Below are 15,997 nucleotides of genomic sequence, written 5' to 3'. Positions count from 1 at the left end.
AACTCCCATCTAGTAAATTTACCCCTTTGTATGCTCTCTTATTAAAATGTGACAATCCACTTTGGAGTGTCAAAAGTCTGCCCCTGGCTGAGGGCCTCACAAAGCCCCTCTCTTCAGTGAGGCAATTTTTTTTTTCATTTTTCTTTTCCGAGGGGGGTGAGGTCACACCTCCTGTGATTAGACCACGCCCCTCGATAAATTCCAAATCTTCGGGACTAATTGAATCAGCCTGGGGAATTAATTAGCAAGCGGTAAAGTACTGCGGATAATTCCCTCCTAATTCTTAACATGTGAAGCCGTAAACAAATTGGTTTAACACTTAGAAAATATTTCAAGCCACTGAAAGAATTATACAGAATGGTGTTGTCAAAGTACACTGCTGGCTAAGGTTGGGTAGATCAGATAATGCAATGTGTTCAGCTGTACATGAAGAAATAATACTATATATACTGTAGTAAGGCCTCATATGCAGGAAATACCGGAAACATTAATTGCACACTATATCCACACTACCAGCATTCCAACAGTATTAAACAATGTTGATATACAGGATGTCATCTGGTACAATATATAAATTAGGGGTGTGCACCGGCCACTTTTCGTGTTTTGGTTTTGGATCTGGATCTTTCTTCGTGTTTTGGATCTGGATTGGTTTTGCCAAAACCACCCTTTCGTGTTTTGGATCTGTATTTTTTTGAAAAAAGCATAAAAACAAGCTAAAATCACAGAATTTGTGGGTTTTTCTGCTCCTATGCTATTATTAACCTCAATAACCTTAATTTTCACTAATTTCCAGTCTATTCTGAACACCTCACACCTCACAATAGTGTTTTTATGTCCAAAAGGTTGCACCGAGGTAGCTGGATGACTATGCTAAGAGATACGAGTGGGCGGCACAAACACGTGGCCCATCTAGGAGTGACACTGCAGTGGCAGACAGGATGGCAGTTTGAAAAACTAGGCCCCAAACAGTACATAATTCAAAGAAAAAAAAGAGGTGCAAGATGGAATTGTCCTTGGGCAATCCCACCCACCCTTATGTTGTATAAACAGGACATGCACACTTTAACAAACCAATCATTTCAGCGCCAGGGTCTGCCACACGACTGTGGCTGAAATGATTGGTTTGTTTGAGCCCCCACAAAACAAGCTGGCAATTAATCTGTCCCTGCACAAACTGGCTCAATGGAGGCAAGATGTCGTCCTCATCCTCCTCATCCATCGATTCCTCACCCTCTTCAGTGTTGTGTACATCCTCATCCTCACAGAGTATTAATTCATCCCCGCTGGAATCCACCACCACAGGTCCCTCTGTACGTTCTGGAGGCTGGTCTCCCTGGAAGAGTTGATAATTCATTTTTATGAACATCATCTTCTCCACATTTTGTGGAAGCAACCTCCTACGCCTTTCGCTGACAAGGTTCCCGGCTGCACTAAACACTCTTTTGGAGTATACACTGGAGGGGGGGCAACTCAGGTAAAATAGAGCCAGTTTGTCCAGGAGCCTCCAAATTGCCTCTTTTTCCTGCCAGTACAGGTACGGACTGTCTGACATGCCTACTTCGATGCTGTCACCGATGTAATCCTCCACCATTCTGTCAATGGTGACAGTATCATATGCAGTGACAGTAGACATGTCAGAAATTGTTGCCAGGTCCTTCAGTCCGGACCAGATGTCCAAACTTGGTTCTGCCTGCCCTGCATCACCGCCAGCGGGTTGCTTAGGATAACTAAGTTTTTTCCAGGCAGCCCAAGTTGCGGGACTAAATGAAGAAGGAGCTCTTGACGTGTCACGTTCCGCTTCAGCTGACAGTGTTTTCACCAGCAGGTCTTTGCACCTCTGCAGGCTTGTGTCGGCCAGAAAGAGAGACACCACATAGGCTTTAAACCTAGGATCGAGCACGGTAGCCAAACTGTAGTGGTCTGATTTCAACAGATTGACCACCCTGGAATCCTGGCAAAGCGAATGAAGGGCTTCATCCACAAGTCCCACATGCCGAGAAGAATCGCTCCATCTTTGCTCCTCCTTCACTTGCTCCAGCTGCTTCTGCAAAAGCCTGATGAGGGGAATGACCTGACTCAAGCTGGCAGTGTCTGAACTGACTTCACGTGTGGCAAGATCGAAGGGCTGGAGAACCTTGCACAACACAGAAATCATTCTCCACTGCGCTTGAGTCAGGTGCATACCCCCTCCTTTGCCTATGTCATAGGTGGATGTATAGGCTTGAATGGCCTTTTGCTGCTTCTCCATCCTCTGAAGCATATAGAGGGTTGAGTTCCACCGCGTCACAACCTCTTGCTTCAGGTGATGGCGGGGCAGGTTCAATAGTGTTTGCTGGCGCTCCAGTCTTCGGGAACGCAGTCGCTGAATGGCGAAAGTGGGCAGCAATTTTTCGGGCCACCCAAAGCGTCTCCTGCACGCCCCTGTTGCTTTTCAGAAAATTGTGCACCACCAAGTTTATTGTGTGAGCAAAACATGGGACGTGCTGGAATTTGCCCAGATGTAATGCCTGCACAATATTGGTGGCGTTGTCAGATATCACAAATACCCTGGAGAGTCTAAGTGGGGTAAGCCACTGGGCGATGATTTCCCTCAGTTTCTCTAAGAGGTTGTCGGCGGTGTGCCTCTTACTGAAACCGGTGATACACAGCGTAGCCTGCCTTGGAACGAGCTGGCGTTTCTGAGATGCTGCTACTGGTGACGCTGCTGTTGTTGCTACATAAGGTGATACATCTACCCAGTGGGCTGTCACAGTCATATAGTCCTTAGTCTGCCCTGTTCCACTTGTCCACATGTCCGTGGTTAAGTGGACATTGGGTACAACCGCATTTTTCAGGACACTGAGGACACTTTTTCTGACGTTTCTGTACAGTCTCGGTATCGCCTGCCTAGTGAAGTGGAATCTAGACGGGATTTGGAACCGGGGACACACTACCTCCATCAATTGTCTAAATCCCACTGCACTAATGGCGGATACCGGACGCACGTTTAACACCAACATAGCAGTCAAGGCCTCAGTTATACGTTTTGCTTCAGGATGACTGCTGTTGTACTTCATCCTCCTCGCTAAGGACTGTTGGAGGGTCAATTGTTTAGTAAAAGTAGTGGTGTTGATACTTCCTCTCTGGGATGATGAACAACTCCCAGCAGCAACAGCAGCAGCGGCGGCAGTAGGCGTAGCAATGCAGGATGCTCCGGAGGATTCCCGGATAGGAGAGTCAGTCATGCCAGTGACATGGCCTGCAGGACTAATTCCGATCCTGACTAAGGAGGAAATTGACGAGGAGGGAGTTGACGGTGTGGTTTGCAGGCGCTTGGATACAACAGGACAATGGGATTTAGGTGTCCCTGGACTGCTTACGGTCTTAGTCAAAGTTTCTGAACTTAACAGTAACTTTTTATGAACGCGCTGCAGGTGCCGTATAAGGGAGGATGTTCCTAGGTGGTTAACGTCCCTACCCCTACTTATTTCACCTTTACATATGGGTACATATGGCAAGACAGTTGTAGTCCGGATTTGGATAGAAATAGTGCCAGACCAAAGAGGTGGAATGTTTGGTCTTCTGCCCAGGCATGACCGTGATGGGCTTTTTCAGGGGGCGTGCAAATGGTGGAAAGAGCCACCTCTTCCCATCCAGTGCTGGGAAGGTCAGGCATCGCAACCGCCACCACACTTGGACTCTCCTTGGGGATTTGTGATATCTATATGCTTTTGCCAGCTTAACTCGTTTGATTTTTTAGCGGGAGGAAGGCTTCCATCGTCATGTGAAGCTGTACCACTAGTCATGAAAATAGGGAAAGACCTTAGCCGTTCCTTGCCACTCCGTGTCGTAAATGGCATATTGGCAAGTTTACGTTTCTCCTCAGATGATTTACATTTTTTTTTTAAGGTCATTTTCATTTGTCATTTGGGATTGTATGTGCCCTCTACTATGACATTGGGCATCGGCCTTGGCAGACGATGTTGATGGCATGTTATCGTCTATGTCATGACTAGTGGCAGCAGCGTTAGCACTAGGAGGAAGTGGTTCTTGATCTTTCCCTATTTTATTTTTATCGGAGAAAGTTTGGTCCTCCATTTATGTTATATTGATATATACGTGCGGCTAAGGCGTACACAAACACAGAAAATAATTTTTTATTTTTGTTGGAGACTAGTGCACTTCGTGGGTTATACCACCCTTTAAGAAATGAGCCAGCCGGCTCTTTACTTATGGGACACAGGCGCACGCTTGGCGCTGCTCCTTTGTTGGTGCACGTGCAGCTACAGTGCACACAATTCACAAAGACAGAAAAAAAAGAATTTTTTATTTTTTGTGGAGCGCACTTTGAAGGTTACACCACCCTTTAACAGACAGACGCACACTTGGTGCGGCCGCTTTGAGGATGCACGTACAGTGCACACAATTCACAAACACAGAAGAAAATATTTTATTTTTGTTGGAGTGCACTTTGGGGGTTACACCACCCTTTAACAGACAGACGCACGCTTGTCGCTGCTGCTTTGAGAATGCCGGTTGCGGCTATAGCCCACACAATTCACAAAGACAGAAAAAAAAAGAATTTTTTTTATTCTTTGTGGAGCGCACTTTGGGGGTTACACCACCCTTTAACAGACAGACGCACGCTTATCGCTGCTGCTTTGAGGATGCAGGTGCGGCTACTGCACATACATTTCACACACAAACACAGAAAAAAAGATTATTTTATTTTGGTTGGAGCGCACTTTGGGGGTTACACCACCCTTTAACAGACAGACGCATGCTTGTCGCTGCTGCTTTGAGGATGCAGGTGCAGCTACAGCCCACACAATTCACAAAGACAGAAAAAAAAGGAGAATTTTTTATTTTTTGTGGCGTGCACTTTGAGGGTTACATCACCCTTTAACGGACAAGCCAGCCGGCCCTTTACTTATGACAAAGGCGCACGCTTGGCGCTGCTCCTTTGTTGATGCACGTGCACACAATTCACAAACACAGAAAATATTTTTTTATTTTGTTTGGAGTGCATTTTGGGGGTTACAGCACCCTTTAACAGTCAAGCCAGCCGGCCCTTTACTTATGACACAGGCGCATGCTTGGTGCTACTTTGTTGATGCACTTGCGGCTACTGCGCACACAATTCACAAACACAGAAAAATTTATTTATTTTTTTTGCACTTGGGGGGAGCACCCCTGATGGACAGAGCACCCCCTGGACAACACTACAGCACCCCTTTAGGACTGTGACACTGCACAGGACTGGCGTGGACAACTGACTGCACAACACAGTCCAGCCAGCCCCTATGGACTTTGGAGGAGTGGACACAGCCCCTATGGACAACAGCAGCACAGCACAACACAGCCAGCCCCTATGGACTTTGGAGGAGTGGACACAGCCCCTATGGACAACAGCAGCACAGCACAACACAGCCAGCCCCTATGGACTTTGGAGGAGTGGACACAGCCCCTATGGACACCAGCAGCACAGCACAACACTACACTGCACTACACTACACTACACTACACAGCCCAGCCAGCCCTAACTCCCACCTTCCCTCTTCACTGTCCACAGCAGAGTGAGAAAATGGCGGGTACCTTATATAGAATCCAAAACCCGCGAGACCTGGAAGGCGGGATGATGACGTTTTGCCTCGATTGCAGATCCGAGTCAGGCGGGAAAAGTCGAGCCTGACTCGGATCGGCCTCGGATCGGGGGGATTCGGATTTCAGAAATCCGAACCCGCTCACCCCTAATATAAATACTATGCATCAGAACCGGTTAACCAATAAACACACAATGATTGTTTCATCTAAGCTTCAGCAGTAGTAATCCAGACAAACTAGTTATTTTTAATGTAGAAGAATTAAAAATATTTTACCCAGTTGGACTAAATGCTAAACACTTATATAACTGACAGTGATGTCATGGGGCTACTAATAAAACAATCAATCAGATCATAGTAATATGACATGGTCTGTGACATAATATTCACATCTTATCTTGTTCAAAAACCTCCCTTAAAACTCGACATAATGTGAGCCAGTAATCACATTACAATACATGTCTAAATTAAGTATATTACTGTCCTCAATCAGGGGCATAACTAGACCTATTGGGGCGCATGTGGGGGCATAGAAATTTTACTATGGGGCCCCCATAGCAGTGCCTCTTCTCACTCATGCTGCTGTGTCGAGTCCGATGAGAGGAGGGATAGGTTGATAAGTCTGACAGGGGCCCGCGGCGATGATATCCTACAGCAAACTGTGTCCTCCTAGTCACAGGCTGAAATGTGCTGGAAGTTAATCTCCCAGCAGTAGCAAATCTCAGAGGGACCTCCCTGTCCCTCTACACCCATGGCTCCACCAGGGCCGTCTCTAGGGATGGGGGCTCTCAGTGCAAACAGTGAAAAAGTGCCCACCAGTCAAACAAACATAAGATAGTCAGTTTGCGCGCGCCCCACTTAGGGAGTTTGGTCTCATGGAAAGGGGGCATAGTCTCACAATAAGGGGCATGGCCTCAAATTAAAATACTTCCTTATGAATAAATTACATAACCATAACCATAGGATTAGGGACAGCATGGTAGGGTTTAGATGTGGCGCAGACCATCTGTGGCCATGAACCCCAGTTGTCAACAAAGCAGCGTGAAGGCTGGTGGATGTTCCATAATGGTGTGGAGTTTATTCATATGCATGGTTTGGGTCCACTGGTCTGCCATAGCACATCATTGACCAGTAAGCGCTATGTTGCAATGCTTGATGCCCCCCTTCATGAACTTAATGTACCCCCACAAAGATGGAATATTCCAGCAAGATAATGCACCATGTCATCTGTCCCAAGTTGTCCAGAATTGGTTTGAGGAGCATCCTGGAGAGTCCCAACGAATGGTGTGGCAACCATGTTTGACCAACATGAACCCATTAAAACATTTATGGGATGAGGAGGATAGGTCCATTCACACCCCAGATTCTGCACCTACAAATATCAGGGAGCTGGGGGAAGCTATCCAGATGGAATGGGTCAACATCTCTCCAGATCATTCGTCCACTTGTGGAATCAATGCCAAGGCGAGTTGCTGCACTTTACCGGGTTAGAGTTGGTCCTATATATAATATATATATAATTAGACATGAGCGGGTTCAGATTTTAGAAATCCGAACCCCCCCCGATCCGGCCCGGGAACAGAGTCCGGCGCGGGTTTTCCCACCTGGCTCGGAACTGAAATCGAGGCAAAATGTCATCATCCAACTGTCGGATTCTCGCGGGTTTTGGATTCTATAAAAGGTCCCCGCATCGGCACCATTTTATACTCTGGCTGTGGACAGTTAAGAGGGAGGGTGGGGGTTGCTGTGCTGGTGCTCCTGTTGTCCAAAGTCCATAGGGGCTGGCTGGGCTGTGTTGTGCAGTGCTGTTGTCCCATAAAGGCTGTGTTGTCCATAGGAGCTGGCTGGGCTCTGTTGTGCAGTGCTGTTGTCCCATAAAGGCTGTGTTGTCCATAGGAGCTGGCTGGGCTGTGCTGTGCAGTGCTGTTGTCCCATAAAGGCTGTGTTGTCCATAGGAGCTGGCTGGGCTGTGTTGTGCAGTGCTGTTGTCCCATAAAGGCTGTGTTGTCCATAGGAGCTGGCTGGGCTGTGTTGTGCAGTGCTGTTGTCCCATAAAGGCTGTGTTGTCCATAGGAGCTGGCTGGGCTGTGTTGTGCAGTGCTGTTGTCCCATAAAGGCTGTGTTGTCCATAGGAGCTGGCTGGGCTGTGTTGTGCAGTGCTGTTGTCCCATAAAGGCTGTGTTGTCCATAGGAGCTGTGTGCAAACAGAAGAGGTGGGGCTTCAGTGGCTCCTGTGTCACTGCAGTCCTAAAGGGGTGCTGTAGTGTTGTCCAGGGGGTGCTCTGTCCATCAGGGGTGCCCCCCCCCATGGCAAAAAAAAATATGATTTTTTTTCTGTGTTTGTGTGCACGTTAGCCGCACGTACATCAACAAAGTAGCAGCGCCAAGTGTGCGCCTGTGTCATAAGTCAAGGGCCAGCTGGTCTGTTGAGGGGTGATGTAACCCCCATAGTGCCCAAACAAATGAAAACATTTTAAAAGTGTTTATTTTTCTGTGTTTGTGTACGCATTAGCTGCACGTGCAGCAACGAAGTAGCAGCGCCAAGCGTGCGCCTGTGTCATAAGTCAAAGGCCAGCTGGTCTGTTGAAGGGTGGTGTGCCCAAAGTATGTAAAACATTTTCTTTTTTTCCTTTTTCTGTGTTTGTGTGCACGTTAGCTGCACGTGCATCAACAAAGTAGCAGCGCCAAGTATGTTCTCTTTGGGGCCTAGTTTTTCAAACTGCCATCCTGTCTGCCACTGCAGTGCCACTCCTAGATGGGCCACGTGTTTGTGCCACCCACTTGTGTCGCTTAGCATAGTCATCCAGCTACCTTGGTGCAACCTTTTTGCCTAAAAATAATATTGTGAGGTGTGAGGTGTTCAGAATAGACTGGAAATGAGTGGAAATTAATGTTATTGAGATTAATAATAGCGTAGGAACAACAAAAAAACAAATTCTGTGCTTTTAGCTGTTTTTATGCTTTTTTCCAATAAAATACAGATCCAAAACACGAAGAAAGATCCAGATCCGAAACCAAACCACGAAAAGTGCACACCCCTAATTATATATATATATATATATATATATATATTTTATATATATATTTTATATATATATATATATATATATATATTATCGTAGGTGTAGGTGCCATCCATGCATACTACACCACACTGCACTCCGGGACTTGAATATGTCAAAATTTAATAAATAATCACGACGTTTCGGAGCGACTAGCGCCCCGTCTTCAAGTGTACATGAAAAATTTCATGTACACTTGATACAAGCTGCAATCATATATCAATTAAAGCTTAATTACATGTGTACATAAATTACAACAAATGTACAGTGAACACACATGATCATCATTCAGAAATATAACATGTCCCAAATATCACAATATATCTCTATATGCCACGATACTGAATCGAGATCACTGAAAACAAGCAAGAGGCAATACTTCATTCAAACCCTTAGGTGCAATAACATCCAAATAGTGGATCCAGAATGACTCCCGTTTCAACAGGAGTTTATCTCTATCTCCACCCCATCTCAATGGGGGTACATAATCTATCATACGGTAACGAAGACTCGCTAGATTATGACCTGCTTCTACAAAGTGGCATGCCACCGGTGTTCATTGGTACCACTCTGGATGGCACTCCGTATTGAGGATCTATGCGCCCCCATGCGCTCTTTAAATTTACGTGAGGTTTTACCAATATAGGTCACAGGGACATACAATTTGGTGAACAACAAAGGAACTCTCGCAGGTAACATGTTTCGTCACCCATTGACTTCACCTCCTGATGAAGTCATTGAGTGACTAAACATGTTGAGGCTTGGCTTGTGCTGTGGACGCTGTAAGGAGATCTGCCTGTGTCCAGAGTTGGTGTTAGTAGTGGAAGAGGTCGCATTCCTCGAGCTGCTGCTATCTGGAAGGGACTGGACAGCCTCATTAATCAACAAGTTTATCACTCAAAACTAGTGATAAATATCACTTTTTATGATAAATGGTGCTCCAGCCAATCAACTATCAACTGTCATTTTTCTAACAGTTGACAGTTGGGAGCTGATTGGCTGAGCCCCATTTATCATAAAAAGTGATATTTATCACTAGTTTTGAGTGATAAACTCATTGACAAATGAAGCCCGTCGTGACCAATGAAATTTCATGCTTGAAGTTTTAAACTTTAAATGTATGTGGATATTTACACAAGTAAAGAGTATGTTTTACCTTATTAATGAGTGCACTCTCCTGTATCGATTTAATATATATATATATATATATATATATATATATATATCTCTGTAATACTCCGGAACTCCAATAACAAAAAGGCTTATAGCCTATATGGTTCCGGTGCCCTCCTTATGGGGTCAGTGCCCCTGATGCATACGATCCATAAAGAAAGGCGGCACTCAGAGACTTATAAATCCAGGTACCTTCACCAGAGGGATTTATTAGTGCAGGTCAACGTTTCGGGGTCTTTCACCCCTTCCTCAGGACAACATGAGATATATGGTGCAACATCACACTCTTAAATACATATTGTGCAATAACACTTACCCCCATCCTTCCTTCTCAGACCATGTCAGCCTGTCAGTACTCCCGAATCAGCACTTCCAGTTGCGGCATCTCCGCAAAACCGGAAGTGACGTCATCCGGGCTGACTTTGTTACCATGGAAACCTGATCAATTATAAATAAAACAATTGCACACAAAGAAAATAAACAGTGACACAAAATAAGCAAACATAAGTGTAAATAGGTATATAGTGCATACATATGTGTGAGCAAAATATTTCATTGTTACTTGCGTATAAACAGTTGTAAAATCTGTCAGCCATATACTAAAAAATGCCTATGTGTGAGAATCAATATGTCTTATCACAAAGCCCCATGAAGCACAAAATAATGAAAAAAACTTGTAGTACATATGTCAAAATTATGTAAAAATAGTGAACCAGAAGCATAAATACCTGATCTTCGTCAGGCATGAAAAGTAACATGTAAACGGCATTTCACTGCATCAATGCCATCTAGTGGAGAAAATGTAGAAATGCATGTTAGAAATCATATCTCTGTGATTCAAGGGGACTTTAATATTTATGAACTTCTGATGGGGTATTCCACAGAGACATACAAAAAATAACTTGACTTGTTACTTGAATCAGCAGTACAAAGTGGATTGATTTCTATGGCTATTAAAATTAAATTGAGTGTGGCATATCCCAGAGTACCAATATTCTATACGCTGTCAAAAATACATAAGGACGTGCAGAGACCCCCAAGTAGACTTATCATTTCAGCCCGGGGGTCTCTGACACCTTCACCTACCTTAGAGATTCTAGTATGTTGCTCAATAAGCTAGAGGCAATTGTAGTGGTGCCCGATGAGACAACACTGGCCACCCTGGACGTATCCAGCCTTTACACTTGCATTCCGCATGAGGCTAGAATATTGGTGGTGAGGCATCTTTTAGTGGGAAATGTGCAATATTTTGGACCTGATATAGAGTTGTTTTTTTAAATCTTCTCAATTTTACACGAACACATAATTATTTTCTTTTTAATGGCAAATTTTACAGACAACGTACCGGTTGTGCGATGGGTTCTGCTGTGGCACCATCGTTTGGCAATAGTTTTATGTGGGAGGTTGAGAAGAATTTATTTTTTGAAACCCCAGAGATTACCAATGCCTTCAATATGTATTTGCGATACATAGATTAATTATTCATGATGTGGCAAGGTGACATACAAGATCTGATTGATTTAGTAACATGTCAAAATCTATCTGAAAGTCCAATCAAATTTACTTTAGATTATGACAGAAAACAAATCTGTTTTCTTGATAACCTCATCAAGATAGATGAGGGAAAGGTGGGTACCTCGCTGTACTCTAAACCAACTGACCGCAACACACTGTTCATCCTACAGCCACGGTCATGGGTCTATCCTATTCCCAATTTATTAGAGTGTGTAGATGCAATAATGATGGAGACGAAACTGCAAGACAGTTAGATGCAATGATTAAAAACATTTTGGTGAGAGGATATCCAATACAAGTTCTTATCAAGGCCAAAGATAAGGCATTATCTGTGGATAGGAAACAGCTCTTATCCTCAAAACTAACAGATAAATCTGAAAAGTTGGTACTATGGGTACATGAATATGATACTAAAAGTAAGCATACTAATAAAAAAGCTAAAGTTTTGTGGCCTATTGTAACTTCGAACCCAGACCTTAAGTGTTTGCACAATACCAGGCTGATGCCTAGTTATAAAAGGGGCAGAAATATAAAGGATATATTGGCTCTATTTATTAACATTATTTTTACTAAAATAAAGTGAAAAAGGGTGTTTTCACACCCTTTTCACATTATTTTAGTTTCACCTGTATTTATTACAGGGCAATTGGAGTAGAATTAGTAAAATTCTACTCCAACCCCCAGTATCACTTATTTTTAGTAAAGCAGATCGCATTTCCCATAATTGTAATGGGAAATGTGATCTGTGTGCAAGTTACTAAAAATAAATTGTAAAAAAATACCGGGGGAAACCCTGTGATAATAACGCCACCTGGAGGTGGCGTTATCCAGGGTCTCCCCCGGTCACCGGGCTCCCACTCTGCTCTAACGGGGAGAGCAGAGGCGGGAGCCGGTACCAGTAATCAGCTATGTGGTCTAAGTAGACCGCAAGCTGATTGCTGTAAAAAAAAGAAAAAAAAAATTAAACATTTTTTTTTCACTTACCTGAATCCAGGGACCGGTGATCGGGCCTCCGGTGATGGCTCCTCTCTGGTCAGCTGGTCTCCCACAGTGCACTGGGGCCCGGTCATCAGGTGATCGGGCCCCAGTGCAGTATGGGAGATCACCTGATCGGGAAGCCCGGAGAAGACCACCGGAGGCCAGGAGGATGCAGGTAAGTGTAATGAAGGGAGGGGGGTTCGCGGGGGGGGAAGGGTGGGTCGCGGGGGTCCGCAATCGCGGGGGTGGGACTTAGCGCCGGGGGGCGGGGCTTAGCGTCGGTGGGGGGGTAGTAGCGGTGGTCGGTCGGCGCATGCGCGTGCTCTTAGTCGCGGTATTTTTTCCGAAAATACCGCGACTAGAGTGCGGATGGGATCCGCAGGGACAGAGTTTTATCGCAAGCTCTGTCCCTGCAAGGGATTTATAGTAAATCCCTGTGATATTACCTGAATTCGCAATGTGAATTCACTCGGTAATATGACACTACAATCCGCATTCAATATGCGGATTGTAGTAAATAGAGCCCATAGTGGTGAAAACAGATGTGACTGGATTTAACAAAGAAAAACCTAAAAACTTTTTTAGTCACAAAAATGGTTGTTACAAGTGTTTGGGCTGCACTACTTGTACATATCTAGACAAAGGATACACCATTTTACACCCACTCTCTGAAAGGAGATTTAAGATTAACTGGCCCCTTAAATGCAGTTCAAGTTTTGTCATCTATGCTATTATGTGCCCTTGTGGCCTACTATATTGGCAAAACAGAATGCCCAGTGGCAGGCTGGGCCGGGGGGCATGGTGCCATGTGCCCCCCGGGCCGCTCTATTAGCAAGCATCGTGGGCCGGCCACCTCCTCCTTGCAATTGGCTGTGGAGGTGGACCAGTGTGCAGCTCAGGGGCTTCCGCCGCGGCTGCGTTCCGACTTTGACTGTCAGAGGCAGCCGTGGTCACGTGCTGTTCTGGTTTGTACTACAGGGCTACGGAAGCCCTGTAGGTGCATAATGAACAACAACGCACCAACCGTGGCCGTCCTGTCGGCGTCGCGCATAGGCGGCGTTGGCCACACATCGAGCGGCAGCAGCGGCAGGGGGTGGAAGGAAGGGGGGGTTATGGGGTCTCAGGGCAGCAGCTATGGGGTATGCTGCTATGGGGTACGCTGCTATGGGGTACGCTGCTATGGGGTATCTGCTATGGGGTACGCTGCTATGGGGTATCTGCTATGGGGTATGCTGCTATGGGGTCACAGGGCATCAGCAGCACCGGTTAATTGTTCAGTATATGAGTGACACGGCCACCCTGCTGCTATTGGTCGTGTCACCCAGGACCCCTCCCCCCGACCGAACAGATTTATTTTGCGCCCAAATAAAAATAAGTGTTGTGTTGCAAAAATGATTAGTGATTTAAAAATAAATAAGCGGCCCTACAGCTTTGGGACTACACATCCCAACATGCCCTGCCACAGTTTGAATACAAGACTCCTGAAAAGGCATGCTGGGATGTGTAGTTTACCAGCAGCTAAAGGGCAGCTTATTATAGCCCACCCCTGGTAGGACATGGGACTGATAAATAGGCAGGGCCATTGAAGGTCCAACCTTGGCTGCACCCTGAGTATGAAAGGAAATGGAGGGAAAATTAAGCAAGGGAAGAGCTGAAGGAAAGAAGGAGAAGAACCTCAGTTAAAAGAAAACAAAGTGGAGAGAGAAAAGCAGAGAAAGACAAAGAAATAAAGGTAAGTGTATGTTTAGTATGGATTTTATACTCTTATTTTATTCTCTTATTTTTTTTAAAAAAAATTATGGTGGGTGGGAGTTCTTGTATGTAATATTTCTCTACACTGACCGTTGGGGAATATGTACAAGGTGCTGCTAAGTGACAAATGCGCTTTAACCAGCGCTATTTTACACTTATACTTATGTATGTTAGCAGCGCTGTTTAAAATAGCGCTGGTGACATACATAAGTGTAGGTGTAAAATAGTGCTGGTGACATACATAAGTGTACGTGTAAAATAGCGCTGGTGACATACATAGGTGTACGTGTAAAATAGCGCTGGTGACATACATAGGTGTACGTGTAAAATAGCCTATTTTACACGTACACATATGTATGTTAGCAGCGCTATTGTACACGTACACCTCCATTTAAGGATGCGCCGTTACTTATGGGCCAGTGCCTTGGACTTGCCCCCCAGGCTAAAAGTTGCCAGCCAGCCCCTGAGAATGCCAATATAAAAACAGAATGGCACAACGTCGGTCGGCGATCAGAACTGCTCTCCTGGCTGGTACCAGTGAGCAGCCGGTGACTCGAAATTTTGCCATTTTTAAACATAATATGGCCATGTTAAGATATAAAGTTATAGAGCAGGTGCCTAAAATGCTGAGAGGTGGGGATAGAGGCAAAAAATTGCTCCAGCTAGAGACAAAATGGATATACAGGTTGGAGACATTGGCTCCTCGAGGTCTCAACGATTCCCTGGGGTTAATTCATTTTGTGTAAACTCCATGTCATGTAAAGGCAGATAGAGAGATATATAATCTCTACTGTTTGGAAATAAATGCAGCTGAATCTCTGAAGGTTATAGGTATTGTTCCCAGTACATTTGAATGAGATATGATTTCTAACATGCATTTCTACATTTTCTCCACTAAATGGCATTGATGCAGTGAAATGCCGTTTACATCGTAACTTTTCATGCCTGACAAAGATCAGGTATTTATGCTTCTGGGTCACTATTTTTACATAATTTTGACATTTGAACTACAAGTTTTTTCATTATTTTGGGCTTCATGGGGCTTTGTGATAAGATACAGTATATTGATTCTCACACAAAGGAAGTTTTTAGTATGTGGCTGACAGATTTTACAAATGTTTTTACGTAAGTAACATACCTCCCAACATTTACAGTTGGCAAGGAGGGACAGCTCGCGCGCTGGAGTGCGTGACTGAAAAGGGGGTGTGGCTTAAGTAAAAGGGGCAGAGTTTACAGAAAACTGGGCTGAGCCTCGTGGCTTACCACGTTTTCGTCACTTTGGGGGCATGCCCAGCACTCTCCGAGACGCTGGGCAGCCCCCAGGCTCTCCCTACACAAGAGAACAGATGCCATGCGCATGCGCACGGCATCTGTTCTCCTCCTGCACACCCGCTGCTCTGCTATGCAGGGCAGCGGTTTGTGCTCTCCCAACTTTCCCCCCACCGCAAGACACTGCGGCCCGCGGGCGGGACAGCGGGACAGTCCCAGAAAAACAGGACTGCCCCGCTGGAAGGGGGACAGTTGGGAGGTATGAAGTAACAATCAAATATTTTGCTCACACATATGTATGCACTATATACCTATTTACACTTATGTTTGCTTATTTAGCGTCACTGTTTATTTTCTTTGTGTGCAGTTGTTTTATTTACGATTGTGGGTGCTAACCTGACATTGTGATCAGGTTTCCATGGTAACACAGCCCGGATGACATCACTTCCGGTTTTGCGGAGATGCCGCAACCGGAAATGCTGATTCGGGAGTACTGACAGGCTGACATGGTCTGAGAAGGAAGGATGGGGATAGTGTTATTGCTCAATATGTATTTAAATTGTGATGTTGCACCATATATGTTATGTTGTCCTGAGGAAGGGGTGAAAGACCCCGAAACATTGACCTGCACTAATAAATCCCTCTGGTGAGGGTATTTAGACT

The 15,997-nt window shown here is 45.1% G+C and overlaps 1 protein-coding gene across 1 annotated transcript in view; it reads left to right on the top strand.

Moving 5' to 3' along the window:
- ANKRD44 (ankyrin repeat domain 44) overlaps positions 1-15,997 on the top strand; it is a 1,197,127-nt gene that overhangs the window by 1,028,698 nt on the left and 152,432 nt on the right. The window lies entirely within an intron of this gene.

This window comes from Taudactylus pleione, unplaced genomic scaffold (assembly GCF_031769625.1).
Source record: "Taudactylus pleione unplaced genomic scaffold, aTauple2 ptg000690l, whole genome shotgun sequence".
NCBI lineage: Eukaryota > Metazoa > Chordata > Amphibia > Anura > Myobatrachidae > Taudactylus > Taudactylus pleione.
This window is presented reverse-complemented; position numbering and strand designations above follow the sequence as displayed.